The 13446-nt window shown below is 36.7% G+C and overlaps 1 long non-coding RNA gene and 1 pseudogene across 1 annotated transcript; one reads left to right on the top strand and one right to left on the bottom strand.

Moving 5' to 3' along the window:
* Nucleotides 1-515: 515 nt before the first annotated feature.
* Nucleotides 516-4377, bottom strand: LOC117928057 (annotated as a pseudogene).
* Nucleotides 4378-4807: 430 nt separating this feature from the next.
* On the top strand, nucleotides 4808-6089 carry LOC117929352. The gene is made up of 3 exons (XR_004653743.1): nucleotides 4808-5216; nucleotides 5421-5588; nucleotides 5948-6089. It is a non-coding gene; the product is annotated as an uncharacterized LOC117929352 (long non-coding RNA).
* The last annotated feature ends 7357 nt before the right edge of the window (nucleotides 6090-13446 follow it).

The raw sequence follows: 13446 nt of genomic DNA, 5'->3' as shown, positions 1-13446 counted from the left end.
GTATTTAAAATATAACCTATTAAAATAACATGTTCAAAAAATGGCTAGGTTAATTATCAAATATAGGGCTTTTGACACAGGGAGACATTTCCCAAGTATTGAGACAGGCTTTTCTTGCAACACTAATAGTTTAACATGCTATCACACAATTTAAAAATGTCATTGAACTCTCTTTCAATTCAAAGTAATAAGAATTATATATCATCTTATAGACCTCGCATTTTGCATGATGCATTCCCACTCAATGACGTGACTCGTTTTTTTATTTGTGAATAAAAAATTATTTTTTAGAAAAAAATTTAGAGTCGTAACTTATTTTTATTTTATTTTTAAAGGGAAAACAAAATAAAAGTAAAATCTTAAGTGTGACTCCTTATTTGAAAAAAAAAATCCATGAAAAACCAAAGTCGGGTCTAGGGGTTAGGTTATCTATTGAGAATATACGGTAAAAGACCATAACACCCCTCTAAGTCCCTAAAAAGGGGTCTCTATTAAATAAGGTGAGACAAGTGTGATAATTGGTAAGGAGATCAATGAATACCAATGAAATAGTCATACAATGGAAACAAGTCATGCATGGTGAATAAACAAAGTGGGAGCGAGATCGTACCTTAACAACAAGTAATAATACGCTATTATAAGAGACAAAGTTAGTGCATAATGATAAGTGTAAAATATCTCACACAAAATTGATCAAAATCAAATAATATTAACCATGCACTTTACTTGAATTATTTCCAAAGAAAATGTTATGAATGTTGGGCCTTCACCAAAGCCTAATTGATTTTGTATAAATTAATCTCATAAATTCCATTGGTTTGAAATTATGAAAATTGCATTCATGCTTATTAAAAAAAAAATATGAAAAACGAAAATTTATTTGAAATCAAGAAAAAGAAGGTGAAGATAGCTTGCCCAAAGAGAAAATGGCAGCAAACGTTTTTATTAAAAATGGACTTTTGGTGACCCAAAACCCTAAGGAAAGAAAAAATTAAATTGTAAAATTAAAATTATTCAAAAATTAGAGTGAAATTAAAATTATTTGAAAACTGAGGTTTGAAAACCAAAATCTGAAAGTGAGGATGAAGAATCAAGAAGGTGAAGACATGTGGTTCGTGGGATTACATGCCAAAGGTGACGGCATGCATGAGTGGGGCCCGGGGTGCAACTGTGTCTGCTATACCAGTGGTTCATCTTCATCTGAATCACATAGCCTTCTTGCATGGACCGGCCATTTGAATGCTTCATCACCAGTTGATTGGAACAATTCCCGAGCACCCATCGCTAAGTGATCAAAGCTTTTTCCATAAACAACTATCTAGACATAGGCATATTTGTTGAAAAATCGGACAAAGGTCTCCACAAGATGGAACTGGAAATCAACACAACCAAGCAAACGCTCATTGTCGCCAATCTTAGACCGGAGTCCTCTAATCTCCCATCGCAATGCCTTTATTGTAGCTGTAAACAGTTATCCATAGTAGATGCTGCCAAAAGATGTCGTCACAGCATATTGTAGAGACTTTATCAATGAATTGGGAAGCATTGATGTAACCTCTGGACCACCGTGGATGAGAACAAGAAACACTATTCCAGACGCAAGAACCTGTATAGTATTACAAAGGACTGCACCTGTTCAAAATAAGCTCACCGAGAACACCAAATCACCACAAAGAGCCATTCCAGCGTTCACTATAGCCTATACTTGAAGCCACAAAACCCGATGCTCCGAAAGTCCGTGTTGCCATCCATAAAAGCATGACCAACATGAATGCATATGCCACTCTTGTAACTTCTGGGAGGTTCCACGCCAACTTCACAGCTTTTTGGAGCACCAGCATGCTAAATGGACACCTGTCCATGACCGATATGACATACAAAAACTGCAGGGCAACGCCAATAGCAAAAGCAACCTCCCAGAAAACTGTCCACCCTAGAAACACAAGACGCTAATAACTGCAAGTGGTAAAAAATATGGACTGAAACCTTCATCGTTTGATTCCGAACAAGAACAACCAACCCATCTAAGAAACGTCCCAACTCCATTCCTTCACTTTCATTCATATTTGGACAAATTGCACGCTGCCATTGACTAGCTAATTGCTTTCAAGAATTTTGACGCCAACTGATCCAAAGGCATCGTGACAACTCGAACTCCGGGTGCAGTAGGTTCTTTCACATCTTAATCATTGTGTTTCTTCATAAGAACTTCCCCGGTCCTCTATTATCATGGGGATGACCAAGTTCAGTTTTTTTTGGGAACCGCGACTTCTCCGTAAGAACCACATCCATTAGTTCTAGCAAATGACCAACCAAATTGCAATTTACCAATGATAAACTTCTCAATTGAGCCGAATTTCGCAATGCAATTCCGGTGAGACCAAATCCACCCAATCTGCCGACTCTACCAATCATCCACATACTGTCGGGCACTTGTTGGGTATTGGGTAGAGCTGGCAAACCAAGGTTGCTAGGAGGTGGAGGTTGGAAAGTTTGGTGGATGATTGGTTTGAGACTTGGGTTTGGTGGGTATGAAAGATGGAGAAATGGGTATGGTGGCGTGGGGTAAGCTAGTGGGTATGAAGGTTGGAGAAATGGTGGGTTTGCACATAGGAATTCATGCATGGGGTTGTTTGGCTTGGGATTTGGTCTTGATGGAGGGGGAATTTTGTGATTGGATTAGGCCTTTCAATCACATTATTGTGCCGAGTGAACACAACTCTTGACCAATCAATCATGGAACTTGGGGCAAGCCTCTTAACACTTCCACTTAGACTGTTGTTGACGGAACCACTTTCTTCTGATGCTACTTCATTCTGCCGGTTTTCGTTTTTCTCTGAATTCAGGATCCTACATCTTTTAGCCATTCTCAATGCATACAAACGTCGGGACTCATGCAAGTATGGTTTCCAAGGAACGGTGCTTCAGAGTAAAAAGATCAAGTAGAATGATACAATTATTAACTTTCATGCAAATCACAAGAGGATGGAGACTTCTAGTTGCAAATTATATAAGAGAAAGATCAGATCCTCAAGAGGTCCATTGCCCAGACCTTGAAATTCCTTTATCTAATACAAGCTGTCTCCAATTTCCTTACAGAATGATCTCTTCTTTGCAGCATTGCTTCAATCTTCTCGTTCACCCTGGAAACATTTTCTGCCAAATCTGGAGATGGAAAGGGGAGTGTAAGGGGAGAGGCCCAGAAATGTTTCAATTTCCTCCAATTGCATGCCATCTCCCTCACGAAGCTTCTCTTTCCCACTTTCAAACTGCAACTCTACTCCAAAAGAACCCCCTCAATCCTGCTGATTATTCAGATGCCATTAAAAGAACCAGAAACTAAGAGTTCTTATCAGAAGATACACCCAGAGGCTGAATGAATTTGGAATGTCCACTGAAAATTCTCATATAGTCTCCGGAAAGGCTGCCCCGATTTGGATTCCTTATCCACACGCCCAATAACTACATACTTAAAATCACCCTCACATCCAGATATCTGCCAAATGTTCTCATAGCCTTCTTTATAATAATCCAGTGACATTCTTTCACCTTCTCTTTCTTTAATATCTTCGCCCTCTTTTGAGCTTCTCGAGCCTTACCACCCAAATGAACTTCAACTGCCCTCAACATCCATGAGCCGAGATCCACTTCTTGCCATATCCATGACCCATTTTGAGCATTCCCACAACTTGACGAGCATGCTGTAACCCTTCCCAACCACAGACCGAAAATATTATCTCTGCAGTTCCTTACTCCCTCAGGCAGAGATGTGAAACCTGATGCGCACCATGGACGGGTACCAGAAACAGAGGAAGATAGCAAGACAGAGCACAATGGATGGGGACAAAATGAACTAGTAAAAACCATGTTTCATGTTCCAATCAACGGGCTTAGATATAGGGGAGTGAGCCAAAATGGATTTCAAATAGAAATCAAGACATGATTGCAAACATCTCATATGGAATCTCAAAATAGAGCCAAGGAAATAGGATAGGAATCAAGCATAAAATGCTTGCAAACAAACTCAGATTCTATAAGAATATGCAAAAGTTTCCAATTCTCACATTCAAGCATCAAAATAGAATCCCAGTATACACTGAAAACATAATGGAACTGTATGAAAACGAAAGAATCGACAGCTTATAGAAATCATACCTGTGTTATTCTCTTCAAGACTCCTCCCCTCTGTGTTTCCTCTTTCTAAACCCAGCTCTCTCTTCCTGAAGCTCTCTATCTCTCCCTCTGGAACCCCGCTTCAAATATGGTTTCCATCCCCTCTCACTCTCTTTTCCTTCCCCTTTCGTCTTTGGGAACTTTTCCTTTCTTCCTCAAGCTCACTTTTCATAATTACTCTGGTAGAAGGTCTGCACTTTCATGCAAAAAGACAACTTCCTGGTGGCAAACAAGTGGTGAGAGAGAAGAGTATCCAATAAAATATGATAAATAATAGCAATAAAGAAATAAATGTATACCAGTCCAAAAAGAGGTACACATAATTTTTTATTTTATTTTTGGTAAAACCTTGGGCTTGCATGAGTAATTCTTTCGTTCCAAACTTTTATAATGAACTATTTGTTGTTGGGAAATTCTACAATACCTCCTTCGGTACCATGCCTCCATTTTTTTTCATCTATTGGATGAAAATGATTAAATCTCAGCCGTCCAAATGAAAATGAAAAAAAAAAATTTCAAAAAAAATTTCTACCGGGTACCTCCCCTCCCGTTCTCTCCCCCATCTCTCCTCCTTTTCCCCCAAATTTGCTCTCTTCCTCACGCATCCTCCATAGCCGTTCCTCAGCTCACCCATTTCCCGCTCTCATCTTTCTTCCCGTCCATAGCTGGCTGTCTCACGCATCCTCCATAGCCGACTTCCTCAGCTCACCCATTTCCCTTTTCCCGTTTTTCTCCACTGATTCTCCACAGCTGGGTGAAGACCACGGTCGGCTTCAACCGGGCCAACCTCTTCGAGGGCGACGTCGCAGACCTTATCAAAGACGTCTCCACAGCTAGGTGGAGACCACCTTCGCCGTCAACCAGGATCAAAGACGTCTTCACAGGTGGGTGGAGACCACCATCGTCGTGAACCGGGCCAACCTCCTCCAAGCCGACGTCTTGACCTCATCAAAGAAGTCTCCCTCAAGGACCGCGAGCTCAGGATTGTGGGCGAGGTCGGTGCCAAGATCCGAGTCTTAGACTTCATTTCTCCCGATGTCCAGGTCAGCTATTTTTCTGCTAGATTCTTCTTCTCGAAGATTTTATGTAAATTTTCTGAATTTTTGCTTTCTCTCCCCCTACCCTGCATTTTGTCAGACGGATAATTTCGGTTCTTTCACACGGAGAATTTTAGTGGAATCTTCATAACCGTTGTGTTTTCTTCATATTTTATATTTTGTTTAAGAGGTGTAAGGGGTTGTTTTCAGGTTCTAAATTTAATGGTTTAAAAACCCGAATTGAAGACGTAGCTGGAAGAAGAAGAAGAGGGCGTGTAGTACTAAGGAAAAGAAAGCTGAGAAGGACACAATTGTTTGTTACTCAAACGGCGCTTGTATCCTAATTATTTGGCGAGTTCTATATAAAGGGAAAAAAATGTGAGTAGTAATTATGTGTTTTACAATATTGTGTCCATTATATTTCATGTTTTTTGTTAGATTTATGAATTGATTACATTATAGAAAAAGAGGATGGTTAGATTATTGAACATTGAAAAAAATTTATATGTTAATTTTGTCATCATTTTAAATGTAAAGATATTTAGGGAGGATGTTGTAGTTGTAATGGTATTTGTATTTATTTGGCATTTGATTGATTGTAGTAAGATATAAAAATAAAATTTATTGAAATGTGAAAAAACTTATGTTGAGATAATGTGGTGGTGAAAGTATGTTTGATTTATTATATCCGAAATCATATTATAAAAATTGACTTAAATGATTTGATTTATTTTTAGGAGCGAACGCGATGGTCTTGAAGTTGTTCAAAATCCAAAGAGGCCTATCGGCGCTTGGATACATTACTAGTAAGGGAAAATAGAAATATGTAAAATAATATGTTTTTTAATGTATTTTTTGTGGTTGTTATTGTTAAATTTGTTTGAAATTGTTTTGTAGTAACGATCAATTAGCCATGATGAAAGAGAAGGATAAAGGAGTGAAGATAAATGATGATGTAAGGAATAATATTGCTATGTCTAATATAATTACATTTTAAAATTAGAATTTAAATTATGTGACCAATTAATGTAGTTGAGGAAAAATTGGGCAAGAAGTGGAATGCACTTTCAAAAGTAGAAAAAGAAAATTTCATAGCAAAGTCCAAAGAAAGTTCAAAACAATATTCACTTCAAAAGGGTGTTGTTCCAAAGGTAATTTTTTTTTGTAATGAATATTTAATTTCTTTACTTATGTATTTGTTGGAAATTATATTAATGTAAACATGTTTGATGTTTGTGTATCTTTTCAGTTATATCTTCAGACTCGATGCTCCCCTGAGCGAGTCATTAGAGTGATTGAAAAATTGGAACCAAAGCAAAAGGCAGCCATAGAAGAAATAGGATTTGGTAGCCTCTTGCAACTTCGATGTAGGAAAATTGATCATGGGTTATGTCTTTGGTTGATAAATAGTTTTAATCCGAACACTTATATGTTACAATTGTATAATACTTGTATCAAATTATCCCCCATTGATGTTGAATTTATTATGGGATTGAGGGCAAGAGGGTTCAAGATTGGCATGAACAAAGATGTTGGCCATAAGAATGATTTATGTAAAAAATATTGTGATAAAAAAGGGCGATTGCCATTAGTGATGTTAGAAAATCAAATTAGGGAGGATAAAGAGGGTGGAAACGATTTTAAAGTTCGTTTTGTATTATTTGTGTTGGGTGCATTATTGTGCCCAACAATGAAGCTTTTTGTGAATCGTTCTTTCTTACATCTTGTGGAAGACATCGATTCAATAAAGAAGATGAATTGGGCAGAATTTGTGTTGTCCTATCTTGTGCACGGGATTGAAGAGTTTAAGAAGAAACAACAAAGTGGGGTTTGCGGTTGCTTATTGTTTTTAATGGTAATGTCCTTGTAATTAATTTACATCATAGTGAATTACGATTTTGTTTTAATATAATTTATGAATTAACTATATATCTGTGTCAAATATACTCGTAGTTATTCTACCACGAGCATATATCATTTGAAGAGAAATTTCTACCGCTATATACTCGACCTTCTCCTCGGATTACTGCTTGGGGAGATGATGAAGTATTGGACAGGAAACGAAGATTGAAAAAACTTGGTGGATATGCAAATGAGAATGTAAGTTATAGTTTTGAAAGTCGTTTACTATTTATTTAAGTTTTTAGTGATTTAAAATCTGATATGTATTATATTTTGATGAATATATTGTAGCTCAAAATATGGGTGATAGAAAATGAGATAAGGATTGCGTTGATGGAAATGCAACGACAATGGCGAGTGAGAATGAGGACGATGAGAAATTTGTAATCAATCTAAACAAAGATGTTATTAAACGAGTAAGTGTTTTACAATATTCATCGTGACTATCTATATTAGCATTGATCCTTTGTATTATGATGTTATTAATCACGTTCGTATATATCACTAGGTTGATGGTGGGAACTTAATGGAGATGGATAAAACCTTTCAACAATTAAAGACACAACTAATTGATATGGCTTATGGTGCAAGTAGTAGTAGTTGTGATCAAATTTGGCTAAATTTGAGGAGAATTATACTACAGTGAAAGGTCTCTTCCTTAGATCAAGCGGAAAAACTTTGAGAATGCACGAGGAAGGACCGAAGAATGACATTCTCTCATGCGAGAGAAGTTTGGAAGATACGAACAATATGAATGTTAATGAACATTATCTCACACTTTGTCAAATGAGAAGTTATGCACCGAGGACTTGAATGAAAAGAATCAAGATGCATGTGCTACATCAATTGAAGTGCATATCATTCCAGACGAAAATCAAAATATTTTACCACTTCCAATCAAAAGGAGTAGAAGAGATTATGGAAAGGTATGTATCATATAAAAGAAAAAATTATTTTCTTTACAACTACTTAACCATTACATAGTAAATAGATGTATATTAATGACATTTTCCATATTAGGAACCATTACGAGCACTATGTGTTATCCTAATCATGTCATGAAAACACGTACATCAAGGGAGAGGAAACCAAGTAAATTCAAGGTCTCCCCGTTTGTACACAATTAAGGAAGATGGTAAAACGTGAAGCATCAGAGGTATAATAGAAATAGTTTAATATCATTGTTCTTATTTTGATACTTAACATATATAGTTAATAATTATGTCTTGTTTTCGATTTAGTCAATCCCCATGTCCATTCGTGAAGACGTGGTGGATACTCAATCATTCATGTACTTCAATCTCTTGTCGCTGATTATGTTTTCAATAGAGCATTGTCAAAAAGGTTTGTCGTGTCTAGAACATTCACAACATGTGTTGTTACAATTTTAGCCTTCATATGCTTCCAATTTATTCAAGTTTGTTTGAACATATTATTATTTTAGTGAGCTTCTTGTTGACTTTGGTCATGAACATGGAGTTCGTGGAGATTTTTGAGTGCTTACGTCCTAGACAAAATTTGATGGATGTTGTAAGTACCTACTCCATTTATATCAAATGCGTGCTATATAGTTAAATAAATTTATTAAGTTATTGTTCAACAACAGGTAATAAATCTAGAAGCCTCAAAGCTAAATTATTTGAAAGACAATTCATAGGCATACGAGTATAAGATGCTATCTTCCCACGACATTTTCAGTAAGCTCATATTTCTCTTGTTGTTTACTTACATATTAAGTACAATATACTAATGTTCGTATTATGTTTTCTTATTAGCAAATGATTTTGTACGGAGTCCTCAACCTTTTTTCGATAGAAAAACATCCATCGTGAGTAAGTACATTAGCGAATTGGATGATTGCGAGAAGGTTAGTAATTATTGTAATGTTTAATTGCATATATGAAATTTAGAGTAGATATCATTTTCACCTATAATATACTATATTTTTTGTGGCCCAACTCATATATATTGTTTTCCTACCTTTACAGCTATTTATTCCAATGCATGACGATTGCCCTGGTCATTGGTATCTGTGCATATTGACTTCAAAGACTTTGATATCCAAATTTTGGATTCATTACGATCGAAGAGTCGGGACGAGTTCCGGTTTAAGAGTGTGAAAAAAGTGGTATGCTTTCTCCTTTTTGTTTTCCTTTTTATTTGGTTTTTTTTTCTCTTCTATATTTATTAACCACTTTCAAAATAAATTAGGTTGAATTTTGTCAGACGTTCTTCAAACTGTATGACATAGGGAAAGATGTCTTCCAATTCTCCATTGATTGGGCTCCTTCCATTCCGACCCAAGATAATGGGTTAGTATGAATACATAACTCACATTAATATTCTTTTTTCTGATGTATAATTAGACAACCATTCAATAAGTTGTTTTGCTTTCTTTTCTCTTCTTAGGTGGGACTGTGGAGTGCATGTCATTAGACATATGCAGAGATTCAAAAATGGTGATTCGATGACGATATCCGATTTTTGTAATTCTGCTAAAATACGTCGAGAAATAGCATGTGATTTAGTTTTACACGAGGGAAATAGAGAAAAACAAACCATTGTGGCTATTGTTTGTACAAAGACGTCGACACGAGCAATGAAAAAATTATTATTATGATATTTGTTATTTTTCTAATATTTATCATTTCCATCTCCACATATGGTCATGTTTATTGGGAAGTTGTGAGATTCGATGATCATACATTATTAATGATTAAGGCCCTTTTATTTGAATATTCAAATACTCTTCTTTCAATATGGTAGGCAAAATGAATTGTAATATATTGGTATCATTCATGTTCGACATGTGTGCTTTTGTACGCTCTTTAACCTAATCAGATTTGTAAATATTCATTTATCTATGCTAACAATATATAGTTAGTACATTAATAGACCGGTTGACGAATGACGTTCAGCTCGTAAGAACCAGTCCAACGATTTAGCTAAGTCCACTTCTCATAGGCATACGCATTATGCCTACCGGTTGAGAACATTCCTCATATGGATAATGACCCTATGAATGCAGTGTGAACTCGTTGAGGATTTGTCCAACCACCTCAAACAATTTTGGATGCATAATGACCCCGTGTCGGCGTTCAATTGAGTGATTGAAGATTTTTCTAAAGGGAGTGAGCAATTTTTAAAGTTGTGCAAAGCGGTTGATCAATGAAGAAATTGTCTCAACGGTTGACGAATGCTTTGACCAGTGGGAACCGGTTCACAAATATAGCAAATTGGTTGAGGAAATTTCTCAATCGGTTGATGGTTTTTTAACCAGTGGCAACCGGTTGAAGATGGGTATCAACCGGTTGAGGAATTTGCTCAACCGATTGAGGATATTTTTACTAACGACAACCGGTCGACGAAACCGGGTCGACCGACTCCATCAACCGGTCGAGACACTTTTAACCAGTGGCTACCGGTTGAGGAATTTTTCTCAACCGGTTGAGGAATTTTCTCAAACCGGTTGACGATTTTTTTAACCAGTGGCTACCGGTTGAGAAAATTCCTCAACCGGTTGATAAAAATTCCTCAACCGGTAGACACTGGTTAAAAGTGTCTCGACCGGTTGATGGAGTAGGTCGACCGGTTTCATCGACCGGTCGAGACTTGCAATGCTATTGTGCAATTTAGGAGTACGACTACCGTCCACAAAAAGGTATGAGTTGTACCAATAATATTTCACTACGTAAACATTCGGAAAATTACCATTAAGTTCAATTAAAAGGGTTGAAATTGATGGACACTAGCATTACAAATTACCTAACACGATTTACCCATTTTGAGTAAAATCACTTAATTTACCTATTTCATATGAATTACATCATATTGATTACTTTCCTATAGTTAACTGATAACCACCTAATTGTCAAACTTTAACCGGTTGAGGAATTTTTCTCGACCGGTTGAGGGATTTCCTCAACCGGTTGAGGAATTTTTCTCGACCGGTTGAGGGTTTTTTCCACCAGTGGCTACCGGTTGAGAAATTGTCTCAACCGGTTGAGAAAATTCCTCAACCGGTAGCCACTGGTGGAAAAAAATCCTCAACCGGTTGAGGAATTTTTCTCGACCGGTTGAGGATTTTTCCCACCAGTGGCTACCGGTTGAGAAATTGTCTCAACAGGTCGAGAAAATTCCTCAACCGGTAGCCACTGGTGGAAAAATCCCTCAACCGGTTGATGAATTTCCTCAACCGGTTGAGGAATTCCCTCAACCGACACCTTTGTTTCATATGAATTACACATCATATGATTACTTTCCTATAGTTAACTCATAACCACTAATTTGTCAAACTTTAACCACAATTGAATTTAATTAAATCTGCATAATTAACCGTTTTATTCGACATGATATAAATGAATCGTTTTCTCCATTTACCATCATTTTTCACTTGTAATCAATTAAATTATAAATGTAGAGGATATTGCAGTCTATCAATCAACTTGACTCTTGATCAAAATTCAAACTTTTCATTAAATAGTCAAGTTAAAAGTACACATTACTGGAAGCGATAACGTCAACTAATAAAAATACTGATTTAATACCTACCATCCCTTACTCCGTTAAGGAATAAAAAAAAGGTTGCATTTCCACCATATTTGGATATTGTTTGGATCCCCACCTTGACATGGTGTTGTCATATTTTGTTCATGTTGCTGAAATCCTGCTATCTGCACATGCACATTCCATTGTTATTTTCAGCTGTCCAATTCCATTCCAATTAATTAACCTAATCATTAAATAATGCATAGCTCAAATTTATGTCAAAAGTGTTTCTTTATTCCCGATCTTACATTATTAAGTTCACCACAATCTATGTACATGTCAGATCGGTCATTCGACAATGCTCCCCTAACATTCCCTGCATTTTTCAAAAATTAAGTGTTGTCAATTATTATTAAATTAGATGTTATCAATGTTTGGAATTATATAACAAGCCTATTGTACATACATGTATGCTTGCAAAATGTCAACTGATGAATTTGTTGAAGGCATCATTTCCATTTGAATGTCACATTGGGAAGACAAATTAGTTTCCTCCTACGTACTCATAATGCCATCAAAACAATTATGTTAGTCATTTATTTAAGTACACCTACCAAAATTAATCTTAGGGGCAATTTTTAATTGAATATGCCATACCATATAACCCGGCTGAGCATTTGAGGGATTGTAGCTTCTGGACACTTTCGAATTGTGTGACCCACTCTTTTACAACGACTACATCGTCTTCCCTTTTGAACATTCATTGCCACTTTGCCTGGATTCCCTTTAGTCTTCACAATATTTGGATCACGAACTTGGTTATTGCTTGTCGCTCCATCTGCTGCTATTTTCTCCCTTTCAAATTATAGTTATAGAGTTCCTCCATTCTCGCCGTCAAATTTTGTATTTCATTTTTGGCCTCTATAAATGAAGATGACGTATCTGACGCAAAGTAGGAGAGCTTGTTGCACATCGAACTCAATGAACCATATCGTACAAACCGATCCATGTCGTTATCCGTCTCATTCACTGTACTGATCTTGTATACACCTTTGCTAACTTTGTCCACCTCTTCATAATACATGACTGAGGAATCTCTTCCAAATGCTCCACCTTCATAACCACCACCATGTGGCAACATGGGATGCCAATTGACTCAAACATCATGCATGAGCATTTTAATGTTACAATATCCGGGCAAAATTGAACTTCCCAATTTAAGTTCGGGTGTCTGAACTTAGATAATGTGTATGCCCGCATTGAATGATCACTTACAAGACCTACCACAAAGAATAACTCTGCATTCTTCATCTCCTCACGAAATTTAAGGAAAGATTCTTTCGTGTATACCGTCGCAGCATGATTTTCAATTATGGATAGTTTGGTCGAAAGCACTGGTGAAGAATTGTTCGACTCGAACTCTGCCTTTGCCTCGTTTTGCCGTATTCTCATTATGGCTCTATCAAATTGTTGTACAAACTCATACAGTCGCAAACGAATTTTTAAGAATCTATTTAGATATGCATTCATACTCTCACACCTTTGTGTGGTTCTCATCCTCCAAAGAAATTTCCACGTAAATACGCCTCTGCCCATCTTTTACGTTTCCCATATATCTCGGTCACCCAACGATTCTCATTAAGTCCCAAATTTGCAACCATTTCATGCCAAACCTTTTCAAATTCTGCTTCATTCCCACGCATGAACATGCACCTTGCAAATATGCTTGAGAAATCCTTAATATGCACATTCGTGAATGCATTTCGTTGCAAATGCCATGAACACAATCGATGACACGTATCGGGTAATAGTTTTTTGATTGCCTTACGCATAGCTTTATCCCCAT

The sequence above is a fragment of the Vitis riparia genome, chromosome 13, assembly GCF_004353265.1.
Source record: "Vitis riparia cultivar Riparia Gloire de Montpellier isolate 1030 chromosome 13, EGFV_Vit.rip_1.0, whole genome shotgun sequence".
NCBI lineage: Eukaryota > Viridiplantae > Streptophyta > Magnoliopsida > Vitales > Vitaceae > Vitis > Vitis riparia.
Note: the sequence above shows the minus strand (reverse complement) of the source record. Positions and strands in the feature narration are given on the sequence as shown.